At 41.5% G+C, this 24,283-nt stretch overlaps 1 protein-coding gene across 1 annotated transcript in view; it reads left to right on the forward strand.

Annotated features, from left to right (window-relative positions):
* Positions 1-24,283, forward strand: part of thsd7ba (thrombospondin, type I, domain containing 7Ba) — a 214,034-nt gene that overhangs the window by 39,643 nt on the left and 150,108 nt on the right. Inside the window, exon 2 of the mRNA XM_085764206.1 lies at positions 19,970-20,317. The gene's annotated coding sequence lies outside the window, so the exon portion shown is untranslated. The remainder of the gene's footprint in view (positions 1-19,969; positions 20,318-24,283) is intronic.

Raw genomic sequence — 24,283 nt, forward strand, 5'->3', positions numbered from 1 at the left:
CAGATAATGTCAGTTTGGTAATCTTTCTCTGGTAATTCTGTGGTGTGAGGAGCAGCCTGCTGTGCATCATGATCGTCTAGTCATCCCAGCAGCTTTTAGTCTGGCCCCTGAGATGTACGTTGGCGTTCACCAGCGCCCTGGGGTGAATGGTCCCCTTAGCGTTCCAGAACACTGCCAGTGTAGTAGGCTTAAGGTGCGTTCACACCGCTGCTCAGAGCTACGCTACTGAGGCTAATGTGATTTCTTGGTTTCCCTCATCAAATACACAATCCAACAACTCCAAAACGCTCTCATGGACAAGTTGTGACCTGCACATGCACCACGCTATGAGATAATAACGGAACATTACGAGACAGAATTGATATCAATCAATCAATCAATCAATCAATCAATCAATCAATCAATCAATCAATCAATCAATCAATCAATCAATCAATCAATCAATCAATCAATCAATCAATCAATCAATCATTTGTTTATTTCGGGCATGTCAATTTAAATCATCATCATCACACTTCATCTTAGTTAGGGCCGCGGGCAATCGCACCGGGCACTGGTCCCAACAGCTATGAAATAGCTGCAGGGACCAGTGCCCGGGCAAAGCCCGGGCACTACTGTTATTGTGTGGATTTTTTCTTATTAGTGTGAATGCTGGAAGCATTCACACTATTGTTATTCGGTTCGGCCATTTTCTGCCTTTCTTCGTCATGTAACTAGTCCTTCATACTTTGTGCTATTTCAACAATTCAAATATCAAAATGTTCAGCCTTTTCGGGACAGGTGTGCTATGTCTTTTCTCTTTTCAACTATTCATACTTTTTGCAATATTCAACTATTTCTGATTTTTTTTTCCCCATAGAGAATGCATTGGAACAGTCTTGAAACTCTTCAAATCTTCTTACTTCTTTCAGCCTTTAAAGCGTCCACATACTTTCAGCTAGAGACTTCATTCAAATTCTGAGCTGTAGACAAACTTCTAATGTATTCATCCTGTATTTACAACTTTTTCATAGCTTGTACCGTTTTTGAGATAAATCCTTTAAAAGCACATGAGGATTTCTGACAAATTTCACACTTTTCAATGAGTGTGTATGGGGTTGGGTCAGAGTGAGTGACATCATCGTTAGAGTGAGAGGGATCGAAAAAACATTCAGGATTTTTTCTGGATAAATTGCCAGCACGGCCACAAATTAAACTCTAGACACATGATTTCCTCACCGGTTTGTAGCCACACTTGTTGTGTCTCATTTAATGTGTTCAAAACAGCAGACAGACTTACAGAATTGTCTCTATGAGCCTAATTGTCCAGCTAGACCCGCTCCAGTGGCTCATCCACTTCAATATAAAAGTAGGAGCTGATTTTTTTAGAAAAGCAGAAATGCCCCCCTTTTCTACCTTGCGACCCTGAGAAAAGTTTTTGCCCTACAAACATTTAATGCACATCAATGTGCTCAGGAAGGTCTGCTTGCCCAGATGGTCGGGACCATATTCTGATAAGAGTTACGGTTCTGGGCTGTTTTGGGAAGCTGCTCAGAGCACAAATCTCTCTGCTCTGCTCTGCTCTGCTCTGTGTGCAGTTGGTCCAGCTGTAGGGGCCAGCTCGTTATCAACGTCTATTAATAGAACAGGTCAGGTGCAGCCTGGCTGCTCGTTAAGATGTTTTTAAACACAGCCCCACACACACACATGATAAACCAGACTGACAGAGGATGTCCACGCACAAACACAGGCATCACACTCACACAGACAGATACACACAGACACTCACACACAGTCACACACACACACATACACAAACAGACAAACACACAAACACAACACTGTTCCACACAGTAAAATGTAAGCATGGTAGTCGCCATGGTAACTTCTGAGGGCAGGCTGCCAATCAATCAGATCATTAGGGAGAGAGGAGTTTTGTGGCGCTTAACAGTTTTACTTTCTGCACATGTACACACAGACAGAGAGACCGTCAGACTCACACACCCAGACACAGGCGCGGCGTTATGGGTGGGCCTAACGGGCCTGGGCCCACCCACTTGTACAACTGGCCCATCCAAAATGACAGGGTGAACATAACTTTAGTTAATCTAAGGTTTAATTATATATTTTTATTTCAGATAACTTTACCACAGGTTTAAATGTGTCAGCATTCTGGTGATTTTCATAGTCTAATAAACGCGACTCAACTAGAGTTGCACGATACCCACGGTAGCCACGGTGCCCCGCGGTGCCAAAACGTAACGGTTCCTACTATACTAGAAATTCTACACAACGGTACTACCGTGGATTACTACTACGGTGCCAGTTTCCGCTACATAGCGGCCGCCTCTCCTCTCCTCCCGGCTTCTCACTGCACGCACTCCCTTGTAAACAAAACCCACATGCACCCACTGCAACCTAACTACACAGCTGCTGAATGATTGGCTGTTTGCCTGTTACTGGTGATGTCCGGGGATATGATAGGCTGTTTCCGCACGCTGGGTCCGCCCGTCTGTTCTCTGATTGGCTGTTCGTGTTCATGCCGGCAAGAACGGACTCCATGAAGACAGCTGAGACAGCTCCGGCCGCTTCGATAGAAACTCGCTTCAAAACAAACAACGAGCTAAAGTTCTGTCTCGCCCAGACGCGCACGGCTTCACAAACACGAGACAACACACTGACCACGGCAGAAGCACCGGGCGCGAGCGGCGAGTCTGCCGCGGTGTCGTCGTCAGTGGCACTTAATTAATTTAGCTCTGTTTATTTTCTCATTGGCTAATATCAGGCTATATGCTCCGTGCACAGGCTGATGAATAAAGAGTTAAAGGATGTCCAAGTATAAAGCACCTAGAAAATGCATAAAAATATAGTTTTCACAGGGAATCAGTTCCTGTTCATTGTATTCTGTCCTCTATGATTGGAGAAGAAGCATTATTGTCAAATAGATTTTTTTTTAAAAGACAGTGGATTTGTTTTTATCCTAAGTTGATTATTTATTGTTAAACATAAATGAATGTGCAAGAGACTGAATGGTTATTTATTTTCAACCATATAAATTCTAACTTCATTTATTTGTTTTTTATTGCTTATTTAAAAATATTTAGTTTCAGTCTAATTCCTACTTCACCAGTATTATGTTTATCATGCACCAAACAACATTATAAGTAGCCTAATTAATAAGTATTTATAACTTGTACAAATACATTGCAGTTCATAAAAATAATAATAATAAAAAAAGGTTGCAGTATCGCGATATTACCCGGAACCGTGATACTTTGTCTGGTATAGTACCGTGGTTACTCATTTTGGTATCGTGACAACTCTAGACTCAACTGAGTTTACCTCCGGCCAGGCAGCGGCAGTAGAAGCCACTCGCCGTCTCGTTGTACGCTGCCTCATTGCGTAACTCTACTGAGTGTGAGCGGCACGTACGTTCACGTTGCTTTCGTGAATTGTAAACAAACAGACGCCCCCTTGATTTTAGCTTCCAGCTGTTTAGCGGCTAATTCAACAGCAGTGATGGATAACTGTACCTGAGAGCCTCAACAACGTAATGAGCTTCATTTGAGGAATAAACGGCAGCTTTTACCTGACGGGAGACTGACGCCTGAGCTACGGTAGCTAACAGTTTGTAGTTACTTTTTCTCTCTCTCTCCCTCTCTTCTTTACACACACACTCACGGCCCAGTCTGTCATATCAGTTGTAAACCTTGTAATAACAGCTTGTTAAGTACAGTTAACATTATTGTTGCTTCGGTTTGAGTGTGGATTAATTGTTAACGGTTTGTTGTGTAATGTTAGCGGTGGTCTAATAACATGATCCTGTGATGAGTTGGGTTTTAATAACAGCTGATAACGTAGTGTAGATGGCATGGATTGTGATGAGAAGGTGTTGCACATATTTTAAGACTTATCTGTGCAAACCATTGTGCAAAACCTGTTTGTTGTGCCTTTTTGCGTGATAAGATGATTTGCCGAATTCTTCTTCCATTCCTGCTGTTGCGGCTTCCAAACACAAACCTTTAAAGCCGCTGAGAGTATGAGGTTGGGTCCTCAGGTACGTAGATTTGTGACGCGCTATAGTAGATTATGATAAAGATACGCTGAGATCCAAAAATGCTTTTGGTGCATTTATTGTAACAAAACAGCACAGAGCTATCACAGCGCAGCAAGGATGGATAAACGTAAAAATGAGACTGGCGGATTAAACAGGAAAAAAGGGTGATTAATGAATGAATGAGTAGCGGTCAACAAAAATTACGGCTACTTCCAACCCTGACTCTCTCTCTCTCTCTCTCTCTCTCTCTCATCTGTGTCACCGGTGAGTGCCCACCTTTACGCACACACACGCACACACGCCTACTCCCAGGTGAACCACCCACTCTGCAACACACACACACACACACACACACACACACACACACATAGGCTACACACACACCGTGCTGTCTATCTTCAGCCTGTATGTCTCTTACACCTGCAGCCTGTTGTCTCAATGTTAACGATGGCAAAATGTCCAGATATTTTATTAGCCTACTTTATGAAAATAAATGTCTGTGAGTTAAAAAGAAGTGGGCTACGCATTTCTGATTTGATTTGGCTTTTCGTGCATTTGGTTAAACACACAAGTAACAGCAGAGCGAGAGAGATACGAGGAGAGAGAGAGGTCCGCTGGGTGAGCTAGATTAACTTTTAACGGGAGAGAGAGCGGCGCACCGCGCTCGTCTCAGCAGAAATGGTGTGTGCTTTCAGGGCAATATAGACACGAACGAGTCATTCAGGAATAATTTCCAGCTCTATGTATGTTAGTGTTATTTTTTCCTAAGTAGTGGCCCATCCAAAATGACTCTGGCCCGTCCAAAATTGAAATCCTGGCGCCGCGCCTGCCCAGACACACACACAGGTTTTCAGCTCAAATTCATCAGGCTCTCAATTATTTTATACTTTTGATGTAAACATCTCCAACAATTAATTTTTTTCTCATGAATTTAAGTTCAGACGTTTAGTCTTTCCAACTCTATTAATAGTAGTACAATTACAGGTGGAGCCTGGGACATAGGATGCAGCTTTTAACATGTGTCCTACCTATCTATCTATCTATCTATCTATCTATCTATCTATCTATCTATCTATCTATCTATCTATCTATCTATCTATCTATCTATCTATCTATCTATCTATCTATCTATCTATCTATCTATCTATCTTTCTTTCTTTCTATTCCTTTTCTCTTCCTTTGTTTTTACTCCATTTCTTTCTTTCTTTCTTTCTTTCTTTCACTCCATTTCTGTTTGTTTACTTCTTTGTTTGTTTGATTCTTTCTTTCTTTCTTTCTACTCCTTTTCTCTTCCTTTGTTTTTACTCCATTTCTTTCTTTCTTTCTTTCTTTCTTTCTTTCTTTCACTCCATTTCTGTCTTTTTACTTCTTTGTTTGATTCTTTCTTTCTTTCTTTCTTTCTTTCTTTCTTTCTTTCTTTCTTTCTTTCTTTCTGTCCTTTTCTTTTTTCTCTCTTGTTTCAATCTTTCTTTCTTTCTTTCTTTCTTTCTTTCTTTCTTTCTTTCTTTCTTTCTTTCTTTCTTTCTTTCTTTCTTTCAACAATTTCTTCAGCTCATTCAGCATTGCTGGAAGCATTCACACCATTTCCATTCTTGGAAATGTTTTTTCTAGTTATTAGTGTGAATGCTGGAAGCATTCACACTATTGTTATTCGGTTCGGCCATTTTCTGCCTTTCTTTGTCATGTAACTAGTCCTTCATACTTTGTGCTATTTCAACAATTCAAATATCAAAATGTTCAGCCTTTTCGGGACAGGTGTGCTATGTCTTTTCTCTTTTCAACTATTCATACTTTTTGCAATATTCAACTATTTCTGATTTTTTTTTCCCCATAGAGAATGCATTGGAACAGTCTTGAAACTCTTCAAATCTTCTTACTTCTTTCAGCCTTTAAAGCGTCCACATACTTTCAGCTAGAGACTTCATTCAAATTCTGAGCTGTAGACAAACTTCTAATGTATTCATCCTGTATGTACAACTTTTTCATAGCTTGTACCGTTTTTGAGATAAATCCTTTAAAAGCACATGAGGATTTCTGACAAATTTCACACTTTTCAATGAGTGTGTATGGGGTTGGGTCAGAGTGAGTGACATCATCGTTAGAGTGAGAGGGATCGAAAAAACATTCAGGATTTTTTCTGGATAAATTGCCAGCACGGCCACAAATTAAACTCTAGACACATGATTTCCTCACTGGTTTGTAGCCACACTTGTCGTGTCTCATTTTATGTGCTCAAAACAGCAGACAGACTTACAGAATTGTCTCAGTGAGCCTAATTGTGCAGTTAGACCCGCTCCAGTGGCTCATCCACTTCAATATAAAATAGGAGCTGATTTTTTTAGAAAAGCAGAAATGCCCCCCTTTTCTACCTTGCGACCCTGAGAAAAGTTTTTGCCCTACAAACATTTAATGCACATCAATGTGCTCAGGAAGGTCTCCTTGCCCCGATGGTCAGGACAGCACATTCTGATAAGAGGTATGGTTCTCTTTTTATGGGCTGTTTTCGGAAGCTGCTCAGAGCACAAATCTCTCTGCTCTGCTCTGCTCTGTGTGCAGTTGGTCCAGCTGTAGTGGCCAGCTCGTTATCATGTCTATAAATAGAACAGGTGCAGGTGCAGCCTGGCCGCTCGTTAAGATGTTTTTAAACACAGCCCCACACAGACACATGATAAACCAGACTGACAGAGGATGTCCACGCACAAACACAGGCATCACACTCACACAGACAGACACACACAGACACTTACACACAGTCACACACACACACACACACACACACACACACACACACACACACACACACATACACATACACAAACACAACACTGTTCCACACAGAAAAATGTAAGCAGTTAGTTGAGTCGCCATGGTAACTTCTGAGGGCAGGCTGCCAATCAATCAGATCATTAGGGATAGGAGTTTTGTGGCGCTTAACAGTTTTACTTTCTGCACATGTACACGCAGACAGAGAGACCGTCAGACTCACACACCCAGACACACACACACACACACACACACACACACAGGTTTTCAGCTCAAATTCATCAGGCTCTCAATGATTTTATACTTTTGATGTAAACATCTCCAACAATTTATATTTTTCTCATGAATTTAAGTTCAGACGTTTAGTCTTTCCAACTCTATTAAGAGTAGGACAATTACAGGTGGAGCCTGGGACATAGGATGCAGCTTTTAACATGTGTCCTATCTATCTATCTATCTATCTATCTATCTATCTATCTATCTATCTATCTATCTATCTATCTATCTATCTATCTATCTATCTATCTATCTATCTATCTATCTATCTATACCCCTCCCTATTTTTTAACCCCTCTGTCTCCTTTTTTTCTTTCTTTCTTTCTTTCTTTCTTTCTTTCTTTCTTTCTTTCTTTCTTTCTTTCTTTCTTTCTTTCTTTCTTCTACTCCTTCATTTGTATTTTACGTAACTTTTTATATCCTTCCCTTTCTATCCATCCATCCATCCATCCATCCATCCATCTACCTCTTTCTATCTATCATCCCCCTCTCTCTTTTTCTTCTTTCTTTCTTTCTTTCTTTCTTTCTTTCTTTCTTTCTTTCTTTCTTTCACTCCATTTCTGTCTTTTTACTTCTTTTTTTGTTTGATTGTTTCTTTCTTTCTTTCTATTCCTTTTCTCTTCCTTTGTTTTTACTCCATTTCTTTCTTTCTTTCTTTCTTTCACTCCATTTCTGTCTTTTTACTTCTTTGTTTGTTTGATTCTTTCTTTCTTTCTTTCTTTCTTTCTTTCTTTCTTTCTTTCTACTCCTTTTCTCTTCCTTTGTTTTTACTCCATTTCTTTCTTTCTTTCTTTCTTTCTTTCTTTCTTTCTTTCTTTCTTTCTTTCTTTCTTTCTTTCTTTCTTTCTTTCTTTCTTTCACTCCATTTCTGTCTTTTTACTTCTTTGTTTGTTTGATTGTTTCTTTCTTTCTTTCTATTCCTTTTCTCTTCCTTTGTTTTTACTCCATTTCTTTCTTTCTTTCTTTCTTTCTTTCTTTCTTTCTTTCTTTCTTTCTTTCTTTCTTTCTTTCTTTCTTTCTTTCTTTCACTCCATTTCTGTCTTTTTACTTCTTTGTTTGTTTGATTCTTTCTTTCTTTCTTTCTTTCTGTCCTTTTCTTTTTTCTCTCTTGTTTCAATCTTTCTTTCTTTCTTTCTTTCAACAATTTCTTCAGCTCATTCAGCATTGCTTCCAGCATTCACACCATTTCCATTCTTGGAAATGTTTTTTCTAGTTATTCTCCGTCCTCTTCCGGACGCTTTTTCGATTCGCTACTACATATTATATATCAAAACGTGCGTCTTGATCGGGATCGGTGTGCTATTACTTTTCTCAACAGTTTACGAATTTTTCGCGACGTAGTCGCGAAAAACTGCGCAAAAATTTTGCATGTAAGTCAATGGGACGGGCGGAAAAAAAAGAGCGAAAAAGACCAATCATTGGAGTTTAACAAACGTCTACTGCTCAGGCATACTTTCACCTAGAGACTCCATTTAAACTTTAAACAGTAGACACAAGTCTTGTGTATTGTCGTATTACTCCACGTTTTGATAGGTCATATAGTTTTTGATCAATCCCTGATCAATGACCATGATCATTTTTGGAGAAATTATGAGTTTATAATGGGTGTGTATTGCATGGAATGTTCGTGTCAGAGTGCGTGACATCATCGGTTAGAGTGGGAGAGAGTGAAGAAACATTCTGTATTTTTTCTGGATAAACTGTCAGCACGGCCACAATTTACACTCTACAGACATAATTTTTTCAGAATTTGTAAGACAAACTTGTTATCTCTCATGTCATGTGCTCAAAATATCAGAGAGACTTACAGAATTGACAGAATCAGCCTCTGAGTGCGGCCACGTCTGTCTCTGCTCCTCATTGAGTCCAATACAAATATTTTCTGAGAGGAGCAGAACGGCCTGATGTTTTAAAACTGCCAGCGTCGCCAAAATATTTACTGTAGAAACACCAAATCGTACCGAAATTTTCAGTAAGTCCTTAGAGCAACGTTGATCTGTGTTTTGTTCTGATGGGAGTTACCGTTTTGTCATGCTAAGCCTAAATGTGAGACCGGTTTAGAGGCAGAAAATGGCTCTTTTTCTCCACGTTTCTGTCTGTCTCAGCCTGCGGGGGCCCCTATCGCCGTGGTAACCTCTTTGATCCTCAGGCCAGAGCTCGTTAACTTCATAAACAATCCACCTGGCGCTCGTTTAAATGTTTATAAACACAGACACAGCTAAATCAGACTGACACAGGATGCAGCTACTAACTAACTATGTGTCAAGTCAGTCACACACACAGACTCTAGAGCCAGCTTCATGTGATTACAGTCACACACACACACACACACACACACACACACACCTTCATGTGATTAAAACACAGTTAACGTGCAACAGAATTTAAACTTAAACCATGATTTAATCTGGTTTTAAAGTTAAACCTTGTTGGTGTCACACACACACACACACACACACACACACACACACACACACACACACACACACACACACACACACACACACACACACACACACACACACACACACACAGGTAACCTAATGTGGTTACAGCTCCTCCATATCAGTGCTTATAGAAAGATGATCATGTGTCTGTCTGATCAGCTCTGTCTTGACCTTAAGATCGTGGGTTTGATTCCCATGTTGACAGAGATGGCAAAATCGGCAGTAGCCCCGCGGCCCATTCAAAATTTCCCGAGAGGAAATTTTCTAGTTCAATATATCATATTATCAGGTATCATGGCAATTGGCCTGTTTGCCAAAATGTTGAACTATCCCTTTAAGTTGCATCGTCTCCAATGTGGCCTCATGGCTAGCAAGCTTCCCACGGTTACTTTTCAACATAAAACCGTTTTTTGTCCAGTTGACGGAGCCGGTACGCTCGGTTAGAAAAAATAAATCAGCTTGAATGGCTCCTAATTTTGCCTCCGTGTCTTCTCCCTTGCTGAAGTTTGTCGAAGCGTGTCCAGGTAGCCACGTTGTTTTTCAAGTACAGCTTTCATGTCGGACATCCCTCTTGTTTTTACAGCAAGGCCTGGCTCAAATTCCTTGCTCGAATCGGACATGAAGTGTATTTAGTTACTCAAATGAGAAAAGTAATAGTTGTCATAACGGTGAAAATCTTGTCCAGCTGGTCACATTGCTCCTTTTTGTGATAACAAGAAGAAAATACAGATGTTCATGCTATTGCTGTAACTAGCAATATTAGCACTCGTTGCTCTTCTGCATGGTTAGAGTGTTTTTGTGCTTATTACAGTTGGTAAAGTTGTTTCATCTTTCAGTTTAGCAATGACACTTTTCTCATTGAATCAAAATAGGCCACAAACGGTGATTTATGAGGTAAATAGACCTGTTTGTAGTTAAATGTTGCAAACACTCTCGTTTGGATATTAACATGATTTTGTTTGTGTGTATACTTACTCAATGAGAATAAAAACAGGACATTAAACCATCCACTTCAAGCTAATGGCATAAGGTTCATGACAATAAACAGGGCTGTTTGTATTGATTAGGTAATGGATGTTGCTGAGTCCACTCTCACTTGCTCTTTGTTGTAGGTTTTATCATGGTGACACCAGCAGGGTGCTGTCTCTGATTCATCCTTGAAAAAAACTCTCCAGTATCATTTTTGTGACTTCTAACATGCTGCTGCATATTAAAGATGCCACTTTTTCTTTCCTGACCTCAGACGGAATCATGGTGCTCATAGATTTTTTGGTATTATATTTTTGTCTCAGCTGAGAACATTATATTCCCCATCATTTTCTTTAAGCTATTTCTTTTTCCCAAGCCAAGGTACAATGGAATTACAGAAATACCTTATCTGTTACCCAGGTTTAGACACAAAAGAAAAGGCTGAGAGCTGCCTGTCAAACCTTCTGTCAAAACTGTCAACACTTTGCACATTGTGACTGGTGAAGATTAAAAATGGGCTGGAATACAGAGAGCTGAAACCACTTCTGAGCTCATCCAAACCAATATGTATCATGTTTGTTGCCATCCATCTTTTTGAAAAGCTTTGACATGATATTTTGTATCCTGTTCATATTCTGAGTTGAATAATTATAGATTACTTCAACACCTTCTTGTGTCAACAGAAGCACAAGATTGCTGTCCTTGAGCTTGTTGAGTTACAGGCTGAAGATCAGCCTGTATTATAGCTAGTAGTGCTTGAGGCTACATATTTACACATCCCCATTTGGACAATTTTTGAGAGTTTGGGTGACCTGCATTCCCTATGCTTTTCCCTTTTTGTTGCATGTCGTGGATGTTTTATCAGCCTCTGGTTACAGAGGATGTATGTCATGGAAATGTAAGCTTAGGACCAAACTGAATCTACATTAGGCTTGGGCGGTATCCAAATTTTGATACCGTCAAACTTCCTCCACATTTTACCACGGTATACGGTATTACCGTGACTAATTAAAAATGATGACGTAAGTGGCATTATCAAACATTGGCTTGTGTCTTCACCATTCAGAAACTGAATACTAGGGCTAAACATAGCAGACCAAAATCTCATTGGTCGATTGGTCTCAGGAAAAAACAAACAAACATTTGGAGCCGTGTCTTACCAAAATTAAGTCAAAATCAATATGACCGAACTGTATATGAAAGGCTATAGGGCTTTTATTTTGAAGGGCCAGATACAGGAAGTCATGACACGCACTCGCTGTCAGTTTCTTTTTTTACAAGACACGGCAGCTCCGGTCCCTTTTTTCTTTTCTTTTTTCTTGTCAAGAGCGACTTTTTCCGATGTTGTTCCAGACGTTTCTGGTTTGGAGACGTATCACTGCTGTTTTCAACGATTAGGGGGACCCGTCCCACTGGCTCACCGGCGGTCTGTCTCACAGTGTCACGGAGCAGAGACATGATAGTCCCCGCTGCAGTCAGAGTCCCGCACCGCTCCACGCCGCTGCCCCCCCCCCCCCACCAACACCCCACCCGCCGCAGCTCAGTCACTCACCCTCATCTACTGTGTTTATTGGTGATAAACGGGCATAAAGGTAAAACCCGACCGACTTGTTGAAACTAATCAAGTTCATAAACTGTGTGCAGAGCGATCTGGCTGTGTGATGTGTGTGTGAGTGAGAGTGGCTATGACGGAACGGGTCCGACGGGGGGGGGGGGTAAAAGTAGGCTAAAACATATTAAACTAACTGAAAATTCAACCACACATAAGTGCTACTGGACATATAATCAATTTTAGACATTAAATTACTTTTATTTAATATTTAATCCTTATCTCCTGTATAAGTGCATTGCATTTTTTCGGTATTGAAACTGATACTACTTTTAAACACCTGCAGTATACGGTATTACCGTAATACCGCCCAAGCCTAAAAAGGCTGGCAATTGTTAATGATTTTGCTGGAAATTAAGACTGTAAACAGCACATTAATGGAAAAAGTATGTTAGAATTGCATTGGGTCATATTGCATGGTTTTCTTCATATATAATATGAGGAGGCATTTTTCAGATACGCAGACTAACTTCTTATTTACAACAACAACTTAGACATAATAGTTCATTTGGCCTGGTTGCAATTCATCCAAAAGAAATGGTGCAGGTTTTGTTGGAATGTGGGCTTTTAAAAAAAAAAAAAAATTGGAAAGCTCCCATGACTCATTAGCATGCATATGAGAAGGTCCCTAACTTCAGCACCACAGTTTCCAGTTTTCTGACAAGTTGTGCATACAGTGCAGCCTTCAGTATCAGATCAGGAGTTAAATATCCCACCTGGGGAATATAAATCAGAATTTATTCTACTCTCAACTACTAATCTGGTGAAAACCATTGATGAGTTGTTGAGGGCTCATGTTGCTGAATGTCAAACCCGAGTACCTCTGAGTTTTTCGCCTTCTCTGTTCAGTTTTGCCCCTCTGCATCATGAAGGGTACTGCTGCTCTGGCTACTGCATTCACACTGCACAGGCAACAACTGGCTGGATTACTTGACACCAAGGAGACATATGCATCGGATGATTAGGAGACAGGATCTAACAAAGATTAATGAGTTCCTTCCACATATGATTTCTAAATGGATATGTGGCTATTCTTCACACAGAGCATCATGTTTAAGGTAACTGCCACAGAAATACCCTGTTAAGTTCTACAGTACAGTGTAACTACTATTCAGCTTTTTTCCGAAATCATTTTTGCCCACAGCTAAAAGGAGCCACTAGGAAACACAAAATACAGTTATGTAAATTGTGTCATTACCGAATAGAACATTATGACATAGTTTTTGGAGCCCGTTTTTAGTTGTAGAGGAAATTGGTGTTAAAACTCTTCTGCACTGGAACTTTATGTAGCAAGAGAGAATACAGAGCAGATGGATAAACAAACAAAACAAAGTTTGAGCTTTTCTAAAGTCAAGACTAGTCTAGACGACAAAGACACCATGATCAACATCACAATCCACTGATTCCTCCAAATGAGATTTAGCTGTAGAGTGTTTATGGATCAGTGCACCTAATCATTTTACAGGGAGACGAGGTGAGTGATTTAACGTATATGTTGCCATATTTTGAGTGCCACCCTCGCTCGTCATCATTATGTTGCCATCATTCACAAACTAATCTTCACAAATGATTGTGTGTGTACTTGTAAAGCCTGCAAACAGGGAAGACAGTTTCTTTCACATGCTTGCAGGATCAGCGAAGAGCCTAATTGCAGCTGCCAAAACATTGTCTGTGTACTTGATACCGGAGTAGGTACTTATTCCCTTTCATACACTCTACATAAACACCCATGAGTGACAAATTGTCTTCTATCATCTCTATTTCCTACTCATCAGCCTTTTGTAGCACCAACACTTGTGAGGGACATAAGTTATCCTGATGATGAGCGAACAGCGCTGCCATATTTGCAGTGTACATCGGTGCCTGTCAGATCTGGGTCAGACATTGTTTGTAAATAATAGGTTTTTTTTTTTTCCTTGCCGGAGTACCTGACAGGTAGATTTTACTACAGCGCCGCAGTTCATTCATGTAAAAGCCACCCCAGGATTCCGTATTGTTATTTTGAACCTGCTGTTTGTTGGTCCATGCATATAAACCAGACGGATAGGCCCTTAAGCAGCATTTTATTCAACATTTAAAATCAAGAAACCGGTGAAGGGAAGCGTAACAGCTGTTTTTAGACGAGAGCATTTCCCCTGTATCAACACTTGCAAAGTGAACTGGATCAATATAAGGTTAAGGTTTAATCCCTGGAACACCCATCAATCAATACAGGAAGCCACCCGTTTGAGTGGCTTCCCTCTACATGGAACCATAATTCCCAGTCACAGACTCTGGGCCAGCCTTTTCGTCTTCCCCCTCTCCTTTCCTCTTCATCCATGGCTGCACTCTGATAATCCAGATGGCTACAGACTCAGCATCCGGCCTCTCAGGCAGCTTTTCTCTATTGTCCTGAGCCCTTATCACTCCACACAATACTGGTGTCTCCTTAAAGCACAAAGCACCAACTTGTTTCCATTCAACCCTCAAAATGTGAACTTTGAGCTCTGACACAGTGGAGTTTTAGACTTTCACTTCATAAGAAAAGAAAAACGTGTGTGTGTGTTTCTGTATGTGTGTGTGTCATGTGCTGGATGTGTTTTTTCATTGTTCACAGAGATTGGAGTATTTGTTGGTGCTTGTAGATATATGATTGGGAAACAGTCAATTGTCAATATGGATATTAGCAAACCTCTGATAAGTTATTTTTTAATGAAACGATTGTCCAGCCCTGCTGTCTGTTACCCCACAGCTTTGGATGGATAATGTCACACACTCTAGTTGACTTTCAGCATATTAATAAACACAATAGCGCATCGCATCGCAATCGCCTCATTGTTTCAAATTGGTAGACGGCACAGTATGAGATAGAAACATAGCTGTGCGTGTCTGGGTTATTAGTGCTGCTGGCAGTGTTGATGGATTTGGAAAGGTCATTGAACAAAGTGAACATAATGTTCTGACATTTAGAAGTGAGATAGGAGGAAAGATAATAATAATAATGTTTTTGATAACTCAAAATACAAAATGGTGTCTTTATGTGTGAACTCCAGCTTTGTCTTAGAATCTGCATACTAATATTTAGATATTGTCACAGTATGTTTTCCAGCCTTGGTGGTGTTTTTTTTATTTTATACCATTTCTCCACTGTACACCAATGCACAGACTTAGGCTGCTTGATGTGTCATGACTTTGTTGACCAACTTTCCATTTTCAGATCTCAACAGTGTCTAGACTTCGCCTTGATCTACAAATATGCACAGACTAGAATGCCTTGTCTAGTCTGCATTAAGCAGGCATCGGGGATTTAGTACATATAGACATGTTCTTTTGCATATGTTGTCAGGCTGCAGCACATACGTATTGCAAAATGAAAAGGTGGGTGTAGCAGTCTTATGTATTCCTGGAAAGTGAAATCAGTCAAGGCTTGTAGATTATTAACATTGGGATGATTTCTTTACAAGGAAAACAACAGTAACTGTGTAGTCTGGTGTCAAACTACAACACAACATATTCAGCTCTCTGTAAGTCACACATCACACGGCCTCTTCTTTCTCCACCATGCTGGAACATTTTGACATTTTTTAGATCACCACTTTCTAAAAGGAACAGACCTCACATCGTCACCACTTATCACAAGGACCAGGCTTTTAATTTCACCCATGATTCCCCTCTCCCACACACTGTACCCCCTCGGTATAATTGACTTTTTACAGGTTTCAGCCATCTCTGGTCATCTTCTGCAGGCTAGGCAGGTATCAACTCCTCCTCCACCCCACCCCCACACACAAAACACACCCACACACAGAGATAAATGCACACATGGCTCTCAGTACATTAACAGTTATTTTCCACAGGGACACTTGTGGCTTCAGGGTCCAGGTGTCTCTGGAACTGCTGACCCATGTTATCAGCCTGCCTCAGCAACCAGGCCTCCTTAGAATTAATCCTGACGCCGTCATGCCACGCTCCCCTCTCCCCCCCTCCTCGCTTACACTGATGGCTCCCTCTCCAGGCGACAATCCCCTCCGGTTCCTGAGCGGTCGGGACTCAGCCATGCTCACCTGCTTACCCCAGTCCCGCGAGACGCTCTTATCAATTGAAAAAAGGGGAGACCAGAGTGACCAGGATTACAGCCACTGCTGCGTTAATTATAAGCTTTTTTAATGACGGAGAGGGTAGGGGGCTGGTAGGCCAGGTGGAACAGCCACACAAAACAAATCCGATTACCCAGAAACGGTTTGTTTCTCTTTCAAGCTCTCCATCCCTCTCATTCTGTCTTTTGTGGAATAATTTCCCAGCTCTGCTTCAGAAGGCAGGGACATTTGTTTTTGGTGTCTGTTTCTGCTCCAAATCCTTTTTTGCTCTATTTTGCAGATGCTGTCGCAGCTTCTCTAGGGGATGTAGTTACTTTACTTTGACTGGGGGATGAACTACCTGAAACATAACCAATTAAAATCCCGTGTAAGGAAGATGAGAGATGACCTGAAGAAACTTTAGCTGTTCCCACTGTTTTCCTATGAGACGTGACTGAGTCTTACTGAGCATGTTCATACCAGTAAATAGAAAAGGCCTTATCATTTTGCAGCTTTTGTTCTGCTATTGTTCTGTGCTAATTTGACATTCTGTGATATCCCTTTTCATGTCTTTGATAAATTATTTATGGTGTGAAAAAAATATTCAGTGAGAATTATCTGACTAACAACACAATGCTCTGTAGCTTTGTCTCAGGCATCACATCAATTAATGTCATTTTCCTCTAAAGGCTAATGATTCACTTTGAACAAGGAACCGTGTGAGTGAGTAAATGGTGCATAAATATACTGTAGCTATGAAATTAAACACATTTAAATACCTAATGCGTCTTTGATGCATGGAGGTATTCTCCGTTAAACGTCAGCGTTGCTTAGCATTGAAGTACATCAATTTATCTTTGAGAAATGGTGCCTCTCTCTGACTGACTCGGGATTGTTTTGATAAACATGAGGCTGAGCTGCAATCGATCACACGGTGCAGTGATTTTTTTTCTGGCTCAGGCAAGTTTGAGCAACATACAACACCAGCTTGTGTATTAACACAGCTGTGGGCTTCATCTTTTCCTGCTTAATTTCTTTTTTCTTTTTTCTTTTCCCCCCCTTTCATCTGACGTTAATCATTTGTCATATGATAACTGTGATGATCAGGGACTTGAGGACTGTGACTCAAATGAAAATACACTTAAGTGTACTGAAGTAAGGCATGCCTCTGTGAAATAGTATTTGATGTAACTAATTCGATTAGATTCTCTGCAGCTTGTCCATATTTAAACATCCTGGTGCCACACTTTTTGCCGTTTTCAAATTTACCCTGTCTGATCATATTTACTTTGTAATTAATCACTGTGCAATCTTCTAAAGAAGCATGTGCTTTCAGGCCAGATAATTCAATGATTCAATTTCTAATTTTTTTTTTTTTCTCAGCAATCACAATCTGAAAAAGAGGAAAATGTCACAATGAAGAGATTAAAAATATTTAAGGCCAATTCTCCCTCGGTTTTCTGAGAGGGAGGTGGGGGGCGATACTCAGGATAGCTACTCAGAAGATGGATGGTATCATTTAACTGATCTTTGTGTGGTGAGGCTGGGTGGGCACCGCTGACAGAAAGTTCCCTCCTGCCATTATCACTGCTGTGACCTCGTCGGCTTGCTTAACTAGCCACAGCACTGCACCTCCCGCAGGCAGAAAGAGCCATAGTGTGTCCGGTACCACCACGATAAACATGCAACTGATTGAGTTCACAACCCTGGCTTCAGGAGAAGCTGCTTGGGCTGCCGGACTCTTTGAGGTGCTGGCAGAGTAGAGATACCTCTCTCTTTCAGATACAGACGCCCACAACATCTTAACAGCGTGGGGGAAAGTGATTTCCAACTTCTGCAGAACATATATAGCCTGCTTCTGGTGACGAGCTGGGTTCGAAGACACTGTTTATATGATGATATACTGTAGAGCAAGGTATGAGTCTCTGAATGCTGCTTAGGCTATTGATGTGAAACCCGTACAACGCAAATGAGAATTTCTACACTGATCCAGATCTTGGCTCTGAATCTTTTTTTCCTTTTTCATAAATAATTGATTGTAATAAAAGGCAACTAGAAATAATTGCACAGATGGTAATGTGCCAGAGATAATTAAGGTCAGCATCCACCCACATGAGCAGAAGATCACCACAATATTATGTTGCAATATTACATGCAACTGAACTTCACTGATACAGCACCACAACATGCAGGTCTCCATCTGCCAGACTGACGCACAATGGGGGGAAAAAAATCACTTTGGCAAAATGCTTCACAGCTACAGTACACATGCAGTTAGATATATATGGCTAAATGCTCTCTGAGTGAATATTAACACCAGGGCGTGTGATGTAGGGCAAAGGCTCTGTGGTCTTGTTTTTGTGTGTGTGGAGCAGCGGGATACTGCTCAGGCAGCTGAGGTAACCAGCTCCAGGAAAAAAACCCCAGTGAGAATCATGAGGCAGATTAAAGTTGGCTGTGTTTGCCACAGCAGAGACTGCAGCAGACACTCGTTTGAGATGTTTCAGTCAAGACTGAACCGGCGGAATGAACGATCAACAGATGGACGTTGCCATCCCTTTCGCACAGCACTTTTGTGTCAACCTGTTATTTCACCTTTTGATTATGTTCTTCACAGCAGTAGAAAAAAAATCCCCTGTGAAATCTCTGTAAAAAAAAAAACAAACGATTCTGGTTGCTTTAAAGACATTTTTATAGTAGACAACACTAATTACTGTATTATCAAACGGATGCAAAAATCTACAGCATGTGGGGAAATAATCAGAGGTACAGCAAGTCTAAAGTTGTGATTGAATGGAGATCAAATGAATAGTTTGCCCCTATCTGAAACTGCATGTTCACAATTGATTTTACTTCATCCACTATAGGAGCCCCTTTCTTCCATCCTATTTGTTAGTTAGTTGCCAGGTGGGGGAGGAGAGGTGCAGCTCTGCAGTGAACCTCATTTGAGCCACAATGGAATGGAAAGGGGAAAGTACTTAAAAGCCTTGGGAAATAAGGTCTGGGTCACTGGGATCTGGGGTTTTCAGGTCCGTGGCCAGGAAGGTCAATAAAGGAGCGGAGCTTATAGAGCTGAGGCCACTGAGGAAGGAGGTGGGGGTGGGAGGAGAGACACGGGCGAGAGGTGTTAATAGAATCAGAGTTTTCTCTGGATGAGCTCTCAGAAGAGGGCTTGGCTGGAGGGTTGACAGGTAATCACTGAATTTCATAGGAGAGCAAAACCCAGAGCTGCAGCTCCTGGACTGCACTCTTGTCTTCAGTATCACTGTCAGAAAGTGATGCTGGCAACGGCAAATCATCACTGTCAGCCATACAGTTTTATGTAAAAAAAATTCACACACACAACAACCAACGCTGCGCTAATACGATGAATAAGTGATGTTGCTCTTCCCCTTTAAAACTGCAGCAGGTCTAAATTTGGGCAACTCGATAATCCTTTTTATATGCACAGAAACTTTCTCTGAGATATTTTCCCTGAAGATGAATAGTAACATGAATGCAACAGAACAGATGAATGGATTCTAAACCACAGCGGTATCGTACCTCTGGACCAATACGTGCTGCGTATAACATGAAAGGACTCCTGCCTTCAAGCCTAGCAGCGTCTTTATGAAGCCTTCCTGTACACTGTCATCCACTCCTTTTGGCTGTAGCTTTTACACACCTCTGTGATGCAAGATAGCCATCGTCAATGCTCCATGTGAAAGACGTATAATCTTGACAATGTCACTGCATAAAGAGACAGATTTTTACTCTGCAGCAATATCAGATGTTTATGTCAGTGTCTCTTTTTTTTTTTTTTTTTCTTCCTCAGACCCTGTATCCCAGGCTGACTCCAGTGCTAACCCCACAAGGAACATCAGTGGGTGGGTACTTGACTGAGACAGCGCCAGGAAGTTAATACCAGTCAGTGCCGCTGGAGGTGTGACACAGTCCCAGCCCTCTACACATTGATTCACACAGGATTAAGCCACTGCATGATGCTTCAGGCGGAAGGCCTGGTGCAGCTGATTTACCGTCCCTGTCAGGCTTAACGTCTTCGGAGGCCTCCTCTGCCCTGCTCCTGTCTTCTGTGGAGAAAAAAAATAAAAACTAGTGAAAAGCATCTGCCACTGCACCAACCGGATCACCCAAAGGGATGACTGGCAGTCATCTTGCTCAGGTACAGTGCATATTGTAAATCATGCAGTGACGGCTACAGTATGCTAAGTGTGCTCGCAGTTGTTTTATGAGGACAGTTTAACCATTAGTGGCTTTTTTATTTGTGGCAGCACCAACCACATTCTTACATTCTGCCCCACCACATATAGGACGCACGACTTGATCCTGTTGCTCTGCCTACAGACATTTCCTTTCAATATTCCCTCAGTCAGCTGTGCCTATTTGTTGTCCATTCATGATGAAAAGACACCAGAGAGTCAACCTTGAGGAAGTGTTAAATACAGTACAGCGCATGTTTCACAGCTGTCACCATCTGTTTAGCGAATAAAACTAGGACTTTGTCTTTCTTTATGTTTTTGAATAGAATAATGCGCATAATGTCAAAAGAATAAAGGAGTAAAATGAAGATGGGCAGTAATGTCCTTAAACATAAGACCATACAGTGACAGATGAATGCAGCCGAGCCCACATGCTATAGTGATCAAAGCAAAACAAAACAGTGTGTTTAGTTGCATTTCTGACAATGCCTTCCTGCCAAAGAAAACATCTGCAAAAAAAATCCAGCTTGTTTGGATGAGGATGGATTTCTGTTTGTATATTTCCAAGCCCAATCACAAACCATTACATGCAGCACAACGTGGAGAAAATACTTGCAGCTGTGGTAACCTGAATATACTGGATGCAGTACACAAAGAAGAGCACAGGGATACGGGCAGGAATTTAAGCCGAGAATGTGAAGAGAGACTTAGCTGTTTGGCAACATAATTGTGTGGAAATCCAGGGAAGAGGGGAGCATCTCTGGTAAACGGGCTGGGATCAAACGCCTTTGTTTCCACTCCAGACAGAACTGGGTGTTTGGCTTATTTAAAGAGAGGACGGGGAATCTCTTGGTGATTGTTCAGAGCCTTGGCACACCAAATTAGCTTCTGACATTCATTTGGAAAGATCCAATCAAACATTAATTATTGCGACCACCTGTGAAAGAGAAGGCTGCTGAGTGTTGCTCATCTGTTCCCTTATGATAGCTGCGGGGTCCTCACTCCCCGAATCCAGCGAGCGAGCCCCAAACGAGGACCACAGGAGACAGAGAAGCAGATTGCATTCCATCAGATCGTGGAGTATCTAATAGGATGCACAGCAGCATCTGAGCCACGCTGCTGTTTGCCAGGATTTCTGTGGCCGCTGAGAGCCTGGCATGGTTCCTTTGACCCAGATATTTAGCAGCTTAAGAGCCTTTTTTTATTTTATTTTATTTTTTTTAGATTTTTGGATAGCATGTCTTCCCTCCTCTTCTGGCAGCCACAGACTAGATGAGCACAAGCGTGTGAACGTACTTGTCGCTAGCCCTTCAAACTGATAGACTTGAAGAAAAGCAGCCATCCATTGGACTTTTCGCAAAAAACGTCTAACTCGCGGGGAAAAAAAATCACGTGTCTGTCTTTGTGTGCTTTAAGAAACAATACTAGCATGCCTCAGGGTCATGCTTGTTTTCCCAGCTTGTTTCTGTTCGAGGCCATGTTTTCCAATCAGTTGTGACATGTTCTGTCAGCCTATGGAGAGCATTGCTTGTTGAATAGTCAAATTAGACTGGCTAGAGGGAGGATGTAATCTGGGTGCAGTCAGGTATGGCTTCCAGAGCAGCGCAGCCCGAGAGGTTGGCTAGTAATCAGCAGCCAGAGGTGTCTAATTGGCATATGGCTGCGTAAGTGCCAGACTACTCTGCTCATTCACCCAAACAGAATACATTTTCTGGCCAACAAATGTGAGACAAAAGGCAGCTTTATTAACAAACACTGCATACATTCTGCTCTAAGTGGACCGCTGCTTTAAAACAGAAGGAGGGCAGTTAAAGCTATCAATATTCTTTGGGCTGACAGATTTCGAATATTCCACGCCTGTGCCTGTGTTCATGCTTGTGCAATATGTGTGTGAAAGCCAGATTGCAGATTGGTATTGAGGAGAGATTAAAAAAAAAAGAGTTGTATGCTGAAATGCCAAACCTTGAGTTTGTATTTAGAGGCTGCTCTAATAAAAAAGAGACCACGGCACTGTTGACGATAGAGTAAGGGGCTGTGTCCACCAGACGCGTTTTTAGCGCTCTGGGCGTCTACTTTACATTCAAACCCTATTGAGTTGGGCGCTCACAGCGCTCAGCGCCCTCGGCGGTAAAACGCCCTGGGCGCTTGCTTCTTTTTGTCGCGGCGCTCAGAGCGCTTCGAGTTGAAATCTGTTCAACTTTTAGAACAGCGCCGCGCTCGTCAATGTCACTTTTCCCCGCACTGACCAATCAGAATCAAGAAGGGGCGGGACATACGTTACCGACAGCAACACAACAGGAGACGTGGCTCGGTTTATATCATGACCCACACTTGTATTGAAGGTAGGCCGACCTCAGGGTCCATGTCAAAAGCTGCCGCTAATGCTATTTGTGTATTTCTGACACTCGTTGTAGTGTTTACATTAAACAAGGCAGGAACACGGAAGTGTCAGAGGACTCGTTTTGTAACCTAGCAACAGCGGCGTTCTGACGAGGGAGAGAGAGCGCGCTAAGCGCTGGGAAAGCAGCGCTGAGAGCGCTGTCAGAGCTGAAAGCGCGTCCGGTGGACACGGCCCCTAACACATCAAAACTAAGAGGAAAATTGGACGGTCCATCAAAAACTGGGCATCTGGCATCCCACGCCTGGGCACCAAGCCATCTCCACCCTCGCAATTCATTCTCATTAAATAAAATTTCCCCCCACCAAAACACAACTAAAGCAGCGAAGTCAAAATGTAATTTCCCTGAATGAAATCAGGCTATACTAATTCAGCACTCGCCATGTGTAAATAATCTCAAATGCCTGCTCAGTAGTTAATCTACCATCAGATACTCTGTGATAGCTATCAAGACAAAATGTGCTAGACCCCCTGCATCATGGTGATCTGCAACGATGAAAAAGAAATGAAATTAAAAATTGATTTTCATACTGTCACGATGCAGATGCAAAAAAAAAAAATAAAAATACAGATCATGCCATAGAACACATCAATCTGTTGACTGTAGACACTGTCTTTTAAAATATTTCTAAAGAAATTCATCATCTTATGTGTGTGTATGACTGATCTCCCTACTGAAGTATCTCTGACTTTGCATTAGTTTCACATTTTTACTTTTTTAGTAGTTTTTTTTTTCCTTCATGTGCTCTATGCTTCATGTGTTTTATTTCACGCTAGGTTTTTGTCACAATTACAAGTTTTTCTTTGTGTCAGAAAGTGTCTTTGCATGGAGTTCCATGATTGCAGACTGACAAACTGCAGGGAACACTGTGTGGGATGATAAGACAATAATAACGAATCGCACAATACCCGAGTGCTACAGTGCAGCAAAATGTGTCACTGGAAAATGAATCACCGCAGTCCTGCCCACAAAACATCAGTCTCTCAAAGCATCAGGTGTTACAAATTCAATTCCATATTCATTAATTTTGCTGTTGATGCAACACAATTAGAGGCCAACTGAATCCAGGACTAATCCCTAACACTCCTAGGACATGAATCATAGTAGCAGCAGATAGGAATAAATGAGCTGCAATAAAAAGGTACTAATACCCCTGTATTATTCCAAGCTTAAAGTCTTCCTTTCTGACGATACATTTTTCCACATCTATCCAGGGAGGCTGAGATGCTCAGGCCTCTCAAACTAATTATTTTTGGTTAATGTGGGAGAGGAGGCAGGCGTGGTATCACACTCCACTGGTATGCTGGATTAAATTAAAAAAGAAAGGAAGGAAAATAAAAGGTATGACACTGCAGTATTCATGTGTGAGACACTTTGGAAGGTGACGCTGAATGTCATGTTTCTGGGTTGGAGGTTTCAGTGGGACATGTCTTTAGCCTTGGAACGTCTTAGACCTTCCCCCAATTTTTTGCCGTTTTTGAAGAGCTACACACTGTCTGTTCGTCTCCGTCTGGCTCCTGCAGCCCACGT

The sequence above is a fragment of the Trachurus japonicus genome, chromosome 21, assembly GCF_045865225.1.
Source record: "Trachurus japonicus isolate A0001 chromosome 21, Traja_1.0".
NCBI lineage: Eukaryota > Metazoa > Chordata > Actinopteri > Carangiformes > Carangidae > Trachurus > Trachurus japonicus.